We start from the raw sequence: 15286 nt of genomic DNA, 5'->3' as shown, positions 1-15286 counted from the left end.
TCAGAACCCGTTACCCACCCACCCCTCACCTCACCAAGTAGTGCTACACACCTCGACAGCACTACGTCACCATACACTACACACCCTTCACCAGGCAGCACCAACCACAATCTGCGCTTCACCAGGCAGCACCACTGACAACCTGCGCTTCACCAGGCAGCACCACTGACAACCTGCGCTTCACCAGGCAGCACCACTAACAACCTGCGCTTCACCAGGCAGAGCGCCACCCACAACCTTCGCTTCACCAGGCAGCACCACCCACAACCTGCGCTTCACCAGGCAGCACCACCCACAACTTGCACTTCACCAGGCAGAAAGCATCACCCACAACCTGCTCTTCACCATGCAGCGCCACCTACACCCTGCGCTTCACTAGGCAGTGCCATACATAACCGACCCGTCATCAGGATGCACCACACACACCACATCCTCTTCACTAGCCATCACAGACCCTATCCTTCACCAGGTAGCACCTAAGTACCAGCAGGTCCCATCATTTTCCAGGCGGCTCCTCGGCAGCAGCACCCACACCCTTTCGTCAGGCAGTGAGATTTGTTTATGTCTCTAAAGTAAGATAGTCGTGATTGTGGTTGATTCTCCCTCCTGGCCAACTGCCCCAAACTCCCTCCAGCATGACTGCAATAAGCCTGTGTCTAAAGTACGACACAGGTGTAAAATAATTACCCCCTGATGGAGAAAGGTTGCAGTGATTCTAGATTTCTTCATATATTAGGATCAGAATATGTACTAGGATTGATGAATTAGCAGAAACTAATGCCTTGAAGGACTTAATTCACCACAACCTGGGTCTAGCTGGCTGTAACCTTAAAAGAATCGTTCTATAAGAACTTGAACGAAATCTTTTGGCCTAAAGACCAAGTGTACACACAAATCCACCACCTACCATCATGTTATCATGCAAGAGGAAACATACATACATGGGTATTGTTGCATGACTCCGGCTGGGCTACAGATACTCATGGCAATATGTCCCTTCTGTTGATACTAACCAGATCATAAACGTAAACTTTGCCAGAAAAAAAGTGTACTTTCACACCCTGAAATATTATGTAATTAATTTCTGTAAGATTTGTGAATTCAGAGATAATTCCTATCGAAAGTAATGAGATGTGTGAAAGTATTTTTTCATCCGTAACAATCTTCTGTCTCAGATATTTGGAAATTATCTTGACTTCCCGTATTGTTCGAGTAACAGATGGTTCATGTATTACATACCTTGTTGTATAATCCAATCCTTATTGCTCAATCTTTGTTAATAGTTCATCTATTATGTATCATGTTGCATGGTTTATTCAGCGTTGCTCAGACCTTGCAAACATATTATCTTCCACCATACAACTTGTAATGTTACAGTCACTGGGGACCCCCAAACCCTGGACCATTTGTGCACTCTGTATCCTCTTTTGCGCGCCATCGCTATCGCCCATAGGATGGGTAGGAGTGCACGGTAGATTTGCTGCTCTTGCGGCAATATTACTTCATTCCCTACTGCACGCACTCCTCACCAGGCAACTCCACAGTACCACCCGCTTCAGCAGGCAGCTCCACAGCACCACCCACTAGCCACTCCTTCACCAGGCAGCTCCACAGTACCACCTCCTTCAGCAGGCAACTCCACAGCACCACCCACTAGCCACTCCTTCACCAGGCAGCTCCACAGTACCACCCCCTTCACCAGGCAGCTCCTCAGCACCACCCACTAGCCACTCCTTCACCAGGCAGCTCCACAGTACCACCTCCTTCAGCAGGCAGCTCCACAGCACCACCCAATAGCCACCCTTCACCAGGCAGCACCAAAGTACCACCCATCAGCCACCCTTCACCAGGCAGGACCCCTGCACCAGGCATCTTTCGCAAGCAGCTGCAACCAGCCCCTGGCCTGCAGGAGTGCGTCGTGGAAGGAGGGCCTGCAGCATTGGGCGTGGGTTGTGCTGCAGGAATGTCATGAAGGCAGTGACCAGGGTGCCGGCCGCCTGAGGGCACTACCCGCTCGCCCGCCCTCCCTCCCATCTCTCCACACTAATGACAGTCTCCTGCCTCCTCCGGGCGCTCACACCACTCGAGAATCCACGCACAGCTGGAAACTGGAGCAGAAATTTCAGGTTTTGAGAATGATCTCCACGAACCATAATTCTGCCTTTCCTGTCCAACGTGCGGCGAAGTTTGTGATCCTCCCGTAGGAGGTGAGATCGAGACGCACTTGAAGTTGAAGGTGATCTGTACATGGACTTCGTGTCATTTCATTTTCAATACCAAAAACTTTATTCTTAAGAGGAGAAGGACCTCGTATACAGTAGGGTGAGGTGCCTCTGCTATATCACCAGTTTCAACTGCCTCCCTACGTGAAGGATTCACGTAACATTTTGGTCATGACTGAGAACATCGTCTTGTTCAGAAACATTATGGTTTGATCGCTCTGACAGAACCACAAGAACAGCGATCAACTAGCGACTCTTTGCCGTAGGTGGTAGTCGACCTAGCAGAGTCGACAGGAAACACTGTGTCTTGTTGACGTAGGAGGCGACTCGCTGTACACACTAGGTGCCTTGTGAAGCGGGAAGATCAGTTACATACTGACGATGAAGAGAACGAGTGAGCGAGAGACAGATACGTTGCGCCTCTCCAACTCTTCAAGCTATACTATATGAAACTCTAGATTCGAAGTTTGTAACCAGGTCTAAATGGATTTAGAACCCTGATCTTCCTGTAAGGCGGGTGTAGGAAGGTTTTATCACGAAGGGCTAAAGTGACGACTGCTGATAAGGTTACCCAAAGCCGAGCACTGGGCCAAGTGGATCCCTCCCAGTACACATTGGATCTTTAGGAGGGTAACGCCCCTTTTGTAGAACATTCTACCCCTTTCTCCGAAGAGGTTTCTTCAGTTACAAATCTGCGGTACGTCCAGTAGTAAGCAAAGAATGGGCTCCTTGGAGATTGTCCTCCTAGTGATATATATATATATATATATATATATATATATATATATATATATATATATATATATATATATATATATATATATATATATATGGATAATGGTGCCATGATATAGCGTGTCCAGCAGTGGCAGGTTGAGATCGCTGAGACGAGTGTTTCCAACGGTTTGAGCACTAGAAACCTGCCTCAGTGTGCCTCGGGCTGTCTTGAGGGTTTTTTTTCCTGGTTGATACTTCATTTTGGGAATTTCGATTCTCTGCTTCAAGATGATTAGCCCTTACATTTCTAAGGACGCGAAAGCCCGAATTCTTTCCTGGAAGCGCGAAAATGTGGGTATATATGAAATTTCTAGGCGCACTGGGCGCTTAGAACGCACGATCAGGTGGCAGCATCCTGCTACACATCATCAATGTCTCGCCTCATTCAGGAGATCAAGTCCCTATGGACCCAAAACATGGACCTAGAATACTTCAGAGTACCTTGCCAGTTCCATGCCCAGACGTCTGCAGATGGTAATCAAGGCTAAAGGAGAGAGAAAAAAGTGCTACAATATAAGTGCAACATCGCCTTTGAGAATGTATTTGGGGTGTATAAGGTTTTCCTTAAGAGACACTGTACATATATTCGTTATCATTTATCGTACAATAAATGCCTGCTAATCAGCATATTCAGCCAGTATCAGACGTTGTTGATATCAATTAGCTCAGGATGTCTCTTTTGCCAAGTATACAGTCGAAGAACTGCACTAACCCTTGAGTGCATCACCATCGTTCCTCGGTCACTGTCTGTGTGCAGAAGAATGGTCGACATGCGCCGTCAAAATTGGCTTCCTCTCCTTTGTCTCTCAAGCCATCAGGAGAAATTTCTTGGCTTAGAAGATCAGGAATGTCTTTGAATCGATGTTATTTGTGTCTCTCCGTACATACAGGCTCGCGGTCAATTCTTCCGTTGATTTCGTATGTAGATCTACAATATTGATATCACCAGCAGGATATGATGTAACACTAGCGCTAAACACCTCACAAAAACAATGTTATTGTTGATTCTTTATACAGGAGAGAGAGAGAGAGAGAGAGAGAGAGAGAGAGAGAGGAAATGGGGAAGAGACAACCACAACACCCCACATCCCCCCACCACCATCCCCAACCATAACTTCCACTACCCCCAACCACTAGATGACCATAACCTGCCTCCTTACCATTCCCGATCACTAGATAGCCATAACCCTACCATCCCCAACCACTAGATGACCATAACCCCATTCCCAGCTACTAAACAACCATAACCCCCACCACCCCCAACCACTAGACAACCAAGACCTTCCTCCATCCCTCACCTACCACAACCCACTCCCCATCACCCACCACACCGCTACCATCCACCTCACCTCAGCTCCTTCAGCACGGACATCCCACACTCGTAAGTTATCACATCCCCACCAATCTCCACCACTCAACCTCCTCTGTCTCCCTCCCTCGCTCCACCACCATTATCTTCTATCACAGTCACATCTGACTACAGAAAATCGTTAATAGTGAGACAAAATCGTTAAATCTTTGTAAGATGATAGGCTGGTAACCGACCATCAGCGCGAATCTCGAAGCAAAAGATGATTTATGACATATCTAAGTGTTTTCTTTTTTTTAATCATACGTCTGGAAAAAAAAAGATATTTGGACTCCAGATCACCCTCTGATGTTCTATATTTGGAGATTCGTAAAGCCCCTCGTCAATATATCGCGTAAAAGATTGCTAAGCAGGACAAAAACTCACGGCTCAGGTAATCCAATCTGAGCGTGGACAGCGGACGGGTTCATATATAAGGAACAGCGAGTGGTTCTAAATGGGGAGGCGTCCCACTGGCTTCATGCGGCGTGATGGGGGTACTACCACAAGGCTCACTCCTAGGACCCATGTTGTTCATTCCCTTCATCCACGACCAGTAAACAGAGGAAAATCACCATTGGAATTTCGAGACTTGCCAATGACGGCGAAGTCGGGGAAATACAGACCTGTCAAAGAAGTAAATGTCCGAAGATGAGTGGGCAGACAGGTGACAAATGAATTTCGACGCAGAAAAATGCAAAGTGATGCGCTTATGTGCTAGTAATAATAATCACTGATATAGAGTGCTTGATGAACCAGTTATGAGGAGTTAGGGAAGAAAACGATCTCGAAATCATTAAATTCAGTTAATGACCCAATATACTAAGGACAAGGCCTAGCTTTATAGATTAAAGCCAGACAGGATGCCAGAGGCCATAACCAGAAGTATAGATGATAAAACAAAAGAATACAAAACTCAAACTCTTTTTAACGCCTTGCTCAGACCTCATTTGGAATACGGTGTTCAAGTCTAGTCCCCAAGCTTGATCGGGGATGAAGAAAAACTAGAATGGATTTTAAGACAGAAAAAAAAAAGAGCATCGACTCTCATCTTGTCATTCGGAAATAAGCCTTACGAGGAAAGGCTCAGAGACCTGAAGTTATTCTCTCAATAAAAAGACGCAGACTCTGAGACGATCTAATGCTGTAAGAGATTTTCGAAAAGCGGATTCATTTTTGACTGCACAACGTACGTAAATACCTTCACAGTGGGTAGACATTTAATAACCAGATGGCATGAAGATCAAGGAAGATGTAAGTCGCAACGTAAGTAAAAGATGTTTTCACTCGTTGATTTATAGAACACTGGAGTAATCTACCACCAGATGCAAGTGAACGCAAAGATTATCAACACTTTCAAAGTAAGACTAGATAGATACTTCAGTGATTTCTGGTATCAGTAAACATCCCTGATTCAAGGAGGTTTAATACATCTTACACCTTTCCATTTGCAGACTCAAGCCACAGTGAGGCCATGTCTACTTGAAGCAGATAACTTTTTCCCACATTACATTTTCCTGTGATATTTTCATGGAGGTATATCTTCTCCTTGCCAAATAATGTTTCATCTTTTTTTTTTCTAACCGCCTGCTGGCTGTTGAGCCGGAGGGAGAGGTGGGTGGGGACGTGCCTTCTGCTTTGATATCCTGTATTCTACCACAGTTTAACATCAGGACTGTAAATAACCTCGTCGTGAATCATGGGGTCTCCCTGTTATCTGTCACTCCCATGTACACCAGAGGCCCACACCTTCACCTTCCATTACCACACGTTCTTCCCAAGACCACATTTACTCACATCGAGCCACCACCGCCTCAGGTACGCCATCACATTGCCCACACCCTTCCCGCTTCACACTTACACTTTAGCGACTTACGTGGACACTTATATAAGTATCTATATTTCATTAAAGTCTCCTTGCTCGGTAATAAACCTGTTAAGTCGACGTCATCTGGCCAGTATACGTGCTCATATACCAGTATACCCAGATGTATGCGAGTGGTATCAAGCCCCAGGACACACACACACACACACACACACACACACACACACACACACACACACACACACACACACACACACACACACACACAGTAGCCTGAGCGGAGGGCGTGCGTGGCGAGAGCAGCAGAATCCGTCTGGCTGAACCCAAAATCATTTACTGCCTCCCATAATTGTACCACCTTCGGGTTGTTGTGCCGGCTGCAGAATGTTGCGCTCCTTGTTCCTTAATGTTTCGTAGCGACGGCGTGAGGGCGCGCACCTCGGGCAGGTGGCTGCTACCAGCGGCCGGCCGGGATGACGGACCTGACGCAGGCCATCGGGTTGACTGTGGAGCACAGGCTCTGCAGCCTGGGGTACAACCTGCCTGATGGTGTTGTGGTGCAGCCTGCAGCCTCCTCCTCCTCCTCCTCACCCTTAGTGCTGCTGCTGCTGTGGTGCAACCCTCACTCTCCTCCTCCTCACCCCTGGTACTGCTGCTGCTGCTGCTGTGGTGCTGATGGTGTTGTGGTGCAACCCTCAGCCCCACTCCTCCTCACCCTCAGTATTGCTGTGGTGCTGATGATGTGGTGGTGCAACCCTTCACCCTCCTCCACCTCACCCCTGGCGCTGCTGTGGTGCTCCTGGTGACGGTGGCGTGGTGATGGTGGTGTTAAATGTAAGCTATGTGTGGTTCTTATTATGATGATGGTGGCGTGACGCTGCTGGTGTATGGTGCTATTTGTGGTGAGTGATGGTGGTGTGCTGATGATGGCAGTATGGTAATGATAGTGTTGTGGTGGTGGCGATGGTGATGGTGATATGGTGACGATATAGATGAGATGATATAGGCGGTGTGGTGGTGGTGGTCTAATGGTGGTGATGGGCTAATGGTGACGCTGGTGATATGTGGCATGGCGGTGATGGTGGAGTATCAGTCTCCGAATGCGTCTGTTATGAACGTTTCATGATACGTCCCCAACATCATGTGTGTTGTGTATCTTTTTATAAGACGGTGTTCACGCTGACAAAGACACCCTCATCGTCTCAAGGGTTCTGGTTTACTTAATTCCTTTTCTTCGAACTAGTTCGCCGTGTACCGCGTCAGTGAAGCTGTCCGAAAAACAGGAGAGAAAACGGTACTTTTTCGCTGATATCCAATCTCCACTTCTCATGTACAATGCACAGAAACCCGTGTCTCCCTCCACCCACAAATTCACAACCAGGCCCCACTGACCTTTCCGTGATTTCCCCTGACCACTTCATATTCCCTGGTCCAACCTATTGACAGCATGTCGCCCCCTGTGTACCACATCACACCCATTATTTCTGTTCCGTACACACCTCACTCCCTCATGCTTGTTCAGGTCCCTATAACTCAAACCGTCTAAGCTCCATACCTACATCTCGTCCTCAGTCTCCCACTCTTTGTCCCCTTTACTTCTGACGCATAAAGCCTCTTTAGTCAGTCTCTCTTCACTCATCCTCCCCGTACGTCCAAACTATTTCAGCACACCCTGCTCAGCTTTTTCATGTATCCTCCGTTTGCTACCACATTTCTGTCTCAAATTGTCATTCCTTACTCGATCAACCTCCTCACACCACGTACTGTCCTCAAACGTATCACATCCAACACAGCCACCCTTTTCCGCACTTATACAATTAGGCTACACGGCTCTCACCGTCGGGACTACTATACCATTAAACATGCCCATCTTCTCCCTCACAGACAGTGGCTTCTCTTTCCTCACATTCCTCAACGCACCCAGGACCTTTGCCCTCTCACTAGTCCCATAGTTCATTACAGCTCCCACAGTCCCATCCGCTGCTATTTACACACTTGCCAACCTAAATGACCCCACTTCCACACACTCGTACCAAGTTGTCACTCTACCCTGCTAAACTGTATTACCTTAGTTTTATCCACATCAACTCCCAACTTCCTCCTGTCACACACTCTCCCAGATTCAGACACCAGCTTTTGCCATTCCTCATTCGAGTCTGCTGCCGCCAGAGCCGTGTCATCTGCAAACGGCAACTGACCCCCCCCCCCCCCCCACATTTACCTCCCGCACCACTTTATCCATAAACGGATTAAACAGCCACGGTGACATCACACACTCTTGACGCAGACCCATTCTTAGATATAACCACTCACCTTCTTCTCTTACAAATGTCTTTGATCTTATATATATATATATATATATATATATATATATATATATATATATATATATATATATATATATATATATACATACATACATATATACATACATAGCATCCTCACCCATGTACTGAGTATGTGTAATTACCTGTTTGTAGTGTACGGGGAATCCCATCTCTTGTGCTTGTGTGTGTGTGTGTGCGTGTGTGTGTGTGTGTGTGTGTGTGTGTTGTGTGTGTGTGTGTGTGTGTGTGTGTGTGTGTGTGTGTGTCCTGTCTCTTTACCTCCCTATCTGTCCAGCTCTTTATCCATCTGCCTGTCTATCTACCTGTCTAAGCCCTCCCTTTTGGCTCTCTGTCTATCTGTCCAACTGCACGCCTCTGTCTCATTCTTTCCCTACATTTGTCACTGTGTGTGTGTGTGTGTGTGTGTGTGTGTGTGTGTGTGTGTGTGTGTGTGTGTGTGTGTGCGTCGTGCGTCCTGCGCTTCGGTGCATCCCCAGAGTCTTGCCTCCGTCCTGCCCCTCTCACCTCCATCCTTCCCTCTCGCCCATCCTGCCTGCGTTGGTTCCCACCATCACCACCCTGCCACACAGGGGCCCGACCTTGGCCCTGGTGACACTAGTTACCCCTGCCCGCCTCCGTACGAATAAGAAACTCCTCTACCATCATCTCCTTCCTGTTGCGGCAGACACCGCCGAATCCGTGGCGCAGTTGTGCTGTGGGAGCTGCTTCCATCTGTGTGATTACGGCGGCCAGGGAGAGAGAGAGAGAGAGAGAGAGAGAGAGAGAGAGAGAGAGAGAGAGAGAGAGAGAGAGAGAGAGAGGCGCCTGTCGAACCAGCCTCCGAAGTCACATCCTGTTTATGTGGCTATTGAACAGAGGGTCAACGGTAGTTTCCTCTAAAGAACAAGAAATCACTGGATATCCTCCTTAGTTCTTAGTCATCCAAGAAGACTTAAATGGCCCTCAGTGGAAGCGTCAATAGACCACCGCTGAAGCAGGACTGGGGGTCTTCGCCGACAGTCACTTTTATAAAGGATCCAATATACGGACCCAGGTTTGCAATCCCATCAGTTGGCTGATCTGTCAAAATAGCCAGCTCTGACTCCCAGCAGAACGCCACTTGTGTCAACACAAACGATATGACTTAACCCAATGAGACGACTTGATTCTCAAAGTGAATGAGGTAAGAGAGTGAGGTAAAGACAGGGAGATTGGCCTCTTTTAACATCATCCTTAACAGGATACGTAAAGCTGATCTCACCCCCAGCTTAGCTGCAGCACGTCTTAAACCATCACATTATCGTGATGATCCCTCTAACGCCTGGTTAACTGGTGTGATCTGTGTTGCTGATGATGTGTGCCTAACACAACGTAGCAAGTGATAACGTATTGATTTTCATTGGTTAAAAACTTTACGTGTACAGCTGTATCATTTCTCCATTGCGTTATTCTTGGCAACACAAGCAGCTGCCACGACAGCTCAGATTACTGATCTCGTTGAACATGAACACAATAGTAACTGAAGCGTTGAACACGAAGAGAATAATGCATCGTTAAACGTATGGGACATCCCTTAGAACGTACGGTAACAACGCAACAAACGCTGTAGCGTTGAACACAAGTGCACTAACCACTATAGCGTTGAATACATATAGAACAACGTCTAGCAGGTTAAACCTGCTAATTACAATAATACATGAGTCTTGATGGTGATACATGATACGTGGCATGATAATACACGAGACCTGGTCTGTCTCAGTGATACATAAGACTTTGCTTGTCCAATGCATAAGACTCGATCGTCACAGCATGTGATAAGGCTGATAAGACAGGTCATCCTAGTGACACATAGCATAAGACTTGGTTCTCATATCCATAAGTCCTGGTCGCCCCATACATGAAGCCTGGTCGTTTCAACCATACGAACCTGGTAGTCCCATCGAGGGAGCTTGGTCGGTCCAACCATAAGACCGGTTCGTCCCAAAGATGAGGCCTAGTCGTCTCGTCCATAAGACCAGGTCGCCACAATGGTATATAAGCCCTGTGGTGTATAAGGCCCTGGCAACACTCTGCGGGTGTCTCAAAGTTCAATTAACGATCGGGTGGCGAGCGCAAGGCGGTCTGTCCCTCCCGGAGCCATCCCCTTATATTAGCCAATGACGTAATATCTGTCCAATGTGTGGTTAAGGAGGGGCTGGCCCGCGGTCTAGACCCCCCTTGAAGGGCCTGTTTCATCAGGGCGAGCTCCCTCAGACACACTTGCTTTGCTCTGTGTCTCTCTCTCTTGTGGAGTCTAATGGTTATTATCATTATAGCAATCTTCATGCTAGTTGTAATCAATAATGATATTGACTTTGATAATGATAAATTTTCATACCCAATTGCCGTTTTTGCTCTTCGCAACGTCAGGAAGAAGCGAACAATGACTTCATTCACCCACAGGAGGAGGAGCCACATGCATTGTAAGAGTGTATGTCGTCTTAGAATTATCCTTAACGCCTGAAGGAGGGGTTAAAGATGTTTCGAGTTGGTGGATGGAGCTTGTTACGGGGCCGTCAGTGACCCTGGCATTTGATGGGCCTTAAGCCCAAGCAGCCAACCTACCAACCTTCTCCCCCAACATCCAGTCTGTGATGTACACTGCACTGAAGCCAAGGATAACCAAGCGCCACAGACTACTCTCTGGTTTACCTGATCACTTCATGTGCCCTGGTCCAGTACATTACGCCCTCCATACATCGATCCACCTCTAAGTATCTAGGTTCCAATACACCAAAAGTCTCCTTCACTCCATCCTTCCCTCTCCATCTTCGTCTTTGCTTCCCCCATACTCCCAACAGTTCTGACACACACACACCCTGGTCTGAACAATGTCAGAGGAAGTGTATCATCAAGACCCTTTCTCTGAAACTAATTTCTGGCACAGCCAATCCTCTCCACGCCACATATCGTCCTCGTACATTTCATTACCAACATATCCTCCTTCGTCTGTCTTTTGTTCAGTGCTTTAGACCCGCATCCATACGATACTGCCAGGAGTAGTACACCTTCACACAAACCCATCTTTGCCCTTACAGACACTGACCTTTCCTACCACAAGCTCCTTAATGCATCCTGGATCTTAACACTCTTCCAGCCTGTAATCCATTTCATCTCCAATGTTTCCATCTGTTGTCACGTCCACTCCCAGACATCTAAAGCACTCCATATCCACCAGGTCCTCCCCAGTTTAAATAACATTCATGACGTCCCGTCCCACCAACCAGCTGCACTTCATCATTTTACTTAAGTTCACATTTACTTTCAATTTCTTTTTTCACACAGTCTCCCATTCTTTATCCAGCTTCCGCCAGCAAAGCCGTGTCATCTGCAAACAGCAACTGAATCACCTCCCATCCCATCCCACTCCAAACATACTTCAGACCTGCCTCCTCGCTCCAGTACCTTCGCATTTACCTCCCTCACCACCCTGTCCGTAAGCAGATTAAAGAGCCATGGTGACATTACACATTCCATTCCCACATCCCCAGGGATACAGCAACAACAACAACGCCAACAGTAGCAATAACGATAACAACGCTATATAACGTGATCCATGCTGGGTCAGCCCAACCCCTGTCCATGCTCGCGTAGCCCCAGCCATGTCCATACTGGGGCATCCCCACCAGTGTCCATGCTGGGCAGCCCCACCCGTGTCTATGCTGGCGTCGCCCCACCCATGTCGATGCTGGGCAGCCCCACCCGTGTCCATGCTGGGCAGCCTCATCGGTGTCCATGCCGGGGCAGCCCCACCCGTGTCTTTGCTGGAGAGCCCCACGTGTGTCCGTGCTGGCGTAGCCCTACCTGTGTCCATGCTAGGCAGCCCCTCCCGCGTCGATGCTGGGCAGCCCCACCCGTGTCCACGGACTTGGTAGTTTTAGTTTGACTTATAGCTTGGGGATGACCCCCTGTGGGCCAGAGGTCAGCAAACACTCAGACGTAGGGAGGCAATATTCCTTCGTTAACTCTGTCGTAATACTCAGCGAATGTTGCCATCATACAACGAAGATAGTATATAAGATACAACGACGGGGGTTCTCCAGTACGTTACGTAGGGTTTGAGGCTGATGTGGCAGGGAATGGGACTGCGACTGACGGCTGTGACGGTCGGTGGCTGTGTTTACGACCGTAGGGAACAGTCGTAACCTCAGACTTGCTGGTCGATCCGGCGGAAGGTTAGAGAGAGGGTTTCACTACACATATATACAAGGCATGAGCGAGTTTATAACGGCTCTCAACCTTCTAAGCTTACGAGACGTGAGGGAGTGAGGTGAGCAGACCTAAGTGAGGGAGGAGATTGGATCCTACTGAATGGCTTGGGGGGAATCATGTGAGAAATAAGGGACTAAACATCATGCAGTTACGAGAGTCGAAAAATCTCATATCCTCTTCAAACCCATAAATAACCCAGAGGATTGGGATCAGCACAGCCCAGATAGGGGTCACCTTGCAATACTGACAACACATTCTTCTCACAGACTACAAACACAAGGTTATGTTTCTCGTTGAATCACTCATCATGAAACAGGTACAATAAAAATATATTTTGAATTTTACGAATTGGTTACACGATTTTTTGACAGGTTCGATTTTGTATATCTCTCCCAACAGCCCGTGGTTCTCCTGTACATAAGTTTGAGAAACACAAGAGTCATACGCTATCCACGAAAAGTTTGTATGAAGTATCCGGAACCTTAGTGAGACGAATGAGTTGATAATGACAATATTTTGGAGTCAGTTAGATCATCTGGACGTTTGATGTAGTGTAGGAACCCTAAACTACAGTCCATGACTGTACTGCCGCGAACTGTGGGACGACTTGAGCCATAATGACCAAGACAGTATGAACTGTGAGTAAGAATTTGCTCTCAGAAAATGTGTTCCTCCGTACCCTCAAAATTGACCTCATCTCTAGCCTGGCCAAAGGGCATTCTCACGCAGATAATCTACAGTAAGCGTGTTGATAATTGATCTGTTCTCCAGCAACCGTTAAGATTTTGGGTTGTCTTTCAGTGATTCGTTCAAATATTCGCTGATACATCCCTGTAAAGCAAAGAAAATGCATATTTCAGCATCGTAATTCATTCAGTGATGCTCATTTGTTTTCATATGAAGCTGTATAACACAAGAAATCAACACCTTCCGATCCTGAATATCTGATAATCACAGGGTGTTTACTCTTGCAACCAGAGAGGTTTCGCTACGTATGAGTCTAGCGTCTGAGGAGGACGCGTCATTTGTGGACTTGGATGCCACTGTATACTTCTGCTTTATACCAACTAAAGTGTGTGAATCTGTACCGGGCAGTCACGGCCCTAGACAGTCTACCAGGAGACTGAAGTATCAGGAAGTTTTGCCACTGATTGCCAATATGTCATCCAGCACAGGAAGAGCAAGACATAAAGTCATTACTGTCTACCCCCGGCAGTCGAGGAGATTGGCAGCATCAGCTGAGAGACACCGAGCAGGCAGTCAACCAATCGACCCAGTTCCGTCGAGGTTCCCTGCTCCAGCCCTCAAGCCGGATGCGAGAATGGTAAATTTAAGACGTAATCATCGTTTTTTTGTGTGTGTCTTGTAGATCCGGATGTTCTGAATTCACGTAATCTACATGACACCCCTTTGTCGTAAGGTGTTCTGAACAGAGGCTAAATGCTCATTTATGTCTGTACGTCCGCTGTGGGGAGTTCTTTCTAGCCGGGCGAGGCAGAGGCCCGAGTTGTCACACGAATCTGTGTATGTGAGCCTCTGTGGTGTAGCGGTTAGCGATCCTAACCATGACGCATTCACGGGCTTCCCAGGGTCGAGAGCATAGGTTCCAATCCTGGTTGCGACAATCGGTCCACAGTCATCCCATCTACCCCTAGGAGTTGGTTGATACAATGGGTACCTAGCTCAGGCTATGAGATGGCCTCGTTTAGGGCTTCACATGTCCATGCCGTCTCAGCAGACATTAAAGATATGATCTGCAGAGCCTCGCGTCCTCTGCAGGTTATGGGAGTCTGCAGCCCATGAGGTTTTTGGTGTCTGGGACACTAGTGATAATGGTCGCCTGGAGTTCAAGGGTTAAGGGTCACTAGAGCACATAAGGTTGTGGACAGATAGGATATAAAAGGCTGTAGGATATGGGAAGGGGGGTGTTACTACTGTGTCTCAGTCAACCAGGTACTGTGTCTTAATCGACCAGGTACTGTGCCTCAATCAAGCAGATGCTGTGTCTTAATTAAGCTGTTACTGTGTCTTAGTCAACCAGGTACTGTGTCTTAATCAACCAGGTACTATGCCTTAATCAACCAGGTATTGTGTCATAATCAACCAGGTACTGTGTCTTAATCAACCAGGTACAGAGCCTTAATCAAGCAAGTATTGTGTCTTAATCAACCAGGTACTGTGTCTTAATCAACCAGGTTTTGTGTCATAATCAACCAGGTACTGTGTCTTAATCAACCAGGTACAGAGCCTTAATCAAGCAGGTATTGTGTCTTAATCAACCAGGTACTGTGTCTTAATCAACCAGGTAATCTTCCCCCTCATTACCAACCCCTACCATCACCATGGGTCTTCAATTATTCCAGGTAAATTATAATCAATAATTCAACCTTCTAATCATATATATCTACTCTACATATAATCTAAACTTTCTCTCTTACAAATGAAGGTTTTATTTTCTTTCTATTCGGGTTTTTTTTTCCTTTTTTATCCTTGCCTTTATGTTATGCTATTCTTTCCATTTTTTTTTTTAAGAAAT

The sequence above is a fragment of the Panulirus ornatus genome, chromosome 10, assembly GCF_036320965.1.
Source record: "Panulirus ornatus isolate Po-2019 chromosome 10, ASM3632096v1, whole genome shotgun sequence".
Classification (NCBI taxonomy): domain Eukaryota; kingdom Metazoa; phylum Arthropoda; class Malacostraca; order Decapoda; family Palinuridae; genus Panulirus; species Panulirus ornatus.
The sequence above is the reverse complement of the archived record's forward strand: the minus strand, read 5'-3'. Positions refer to the sequence as shown.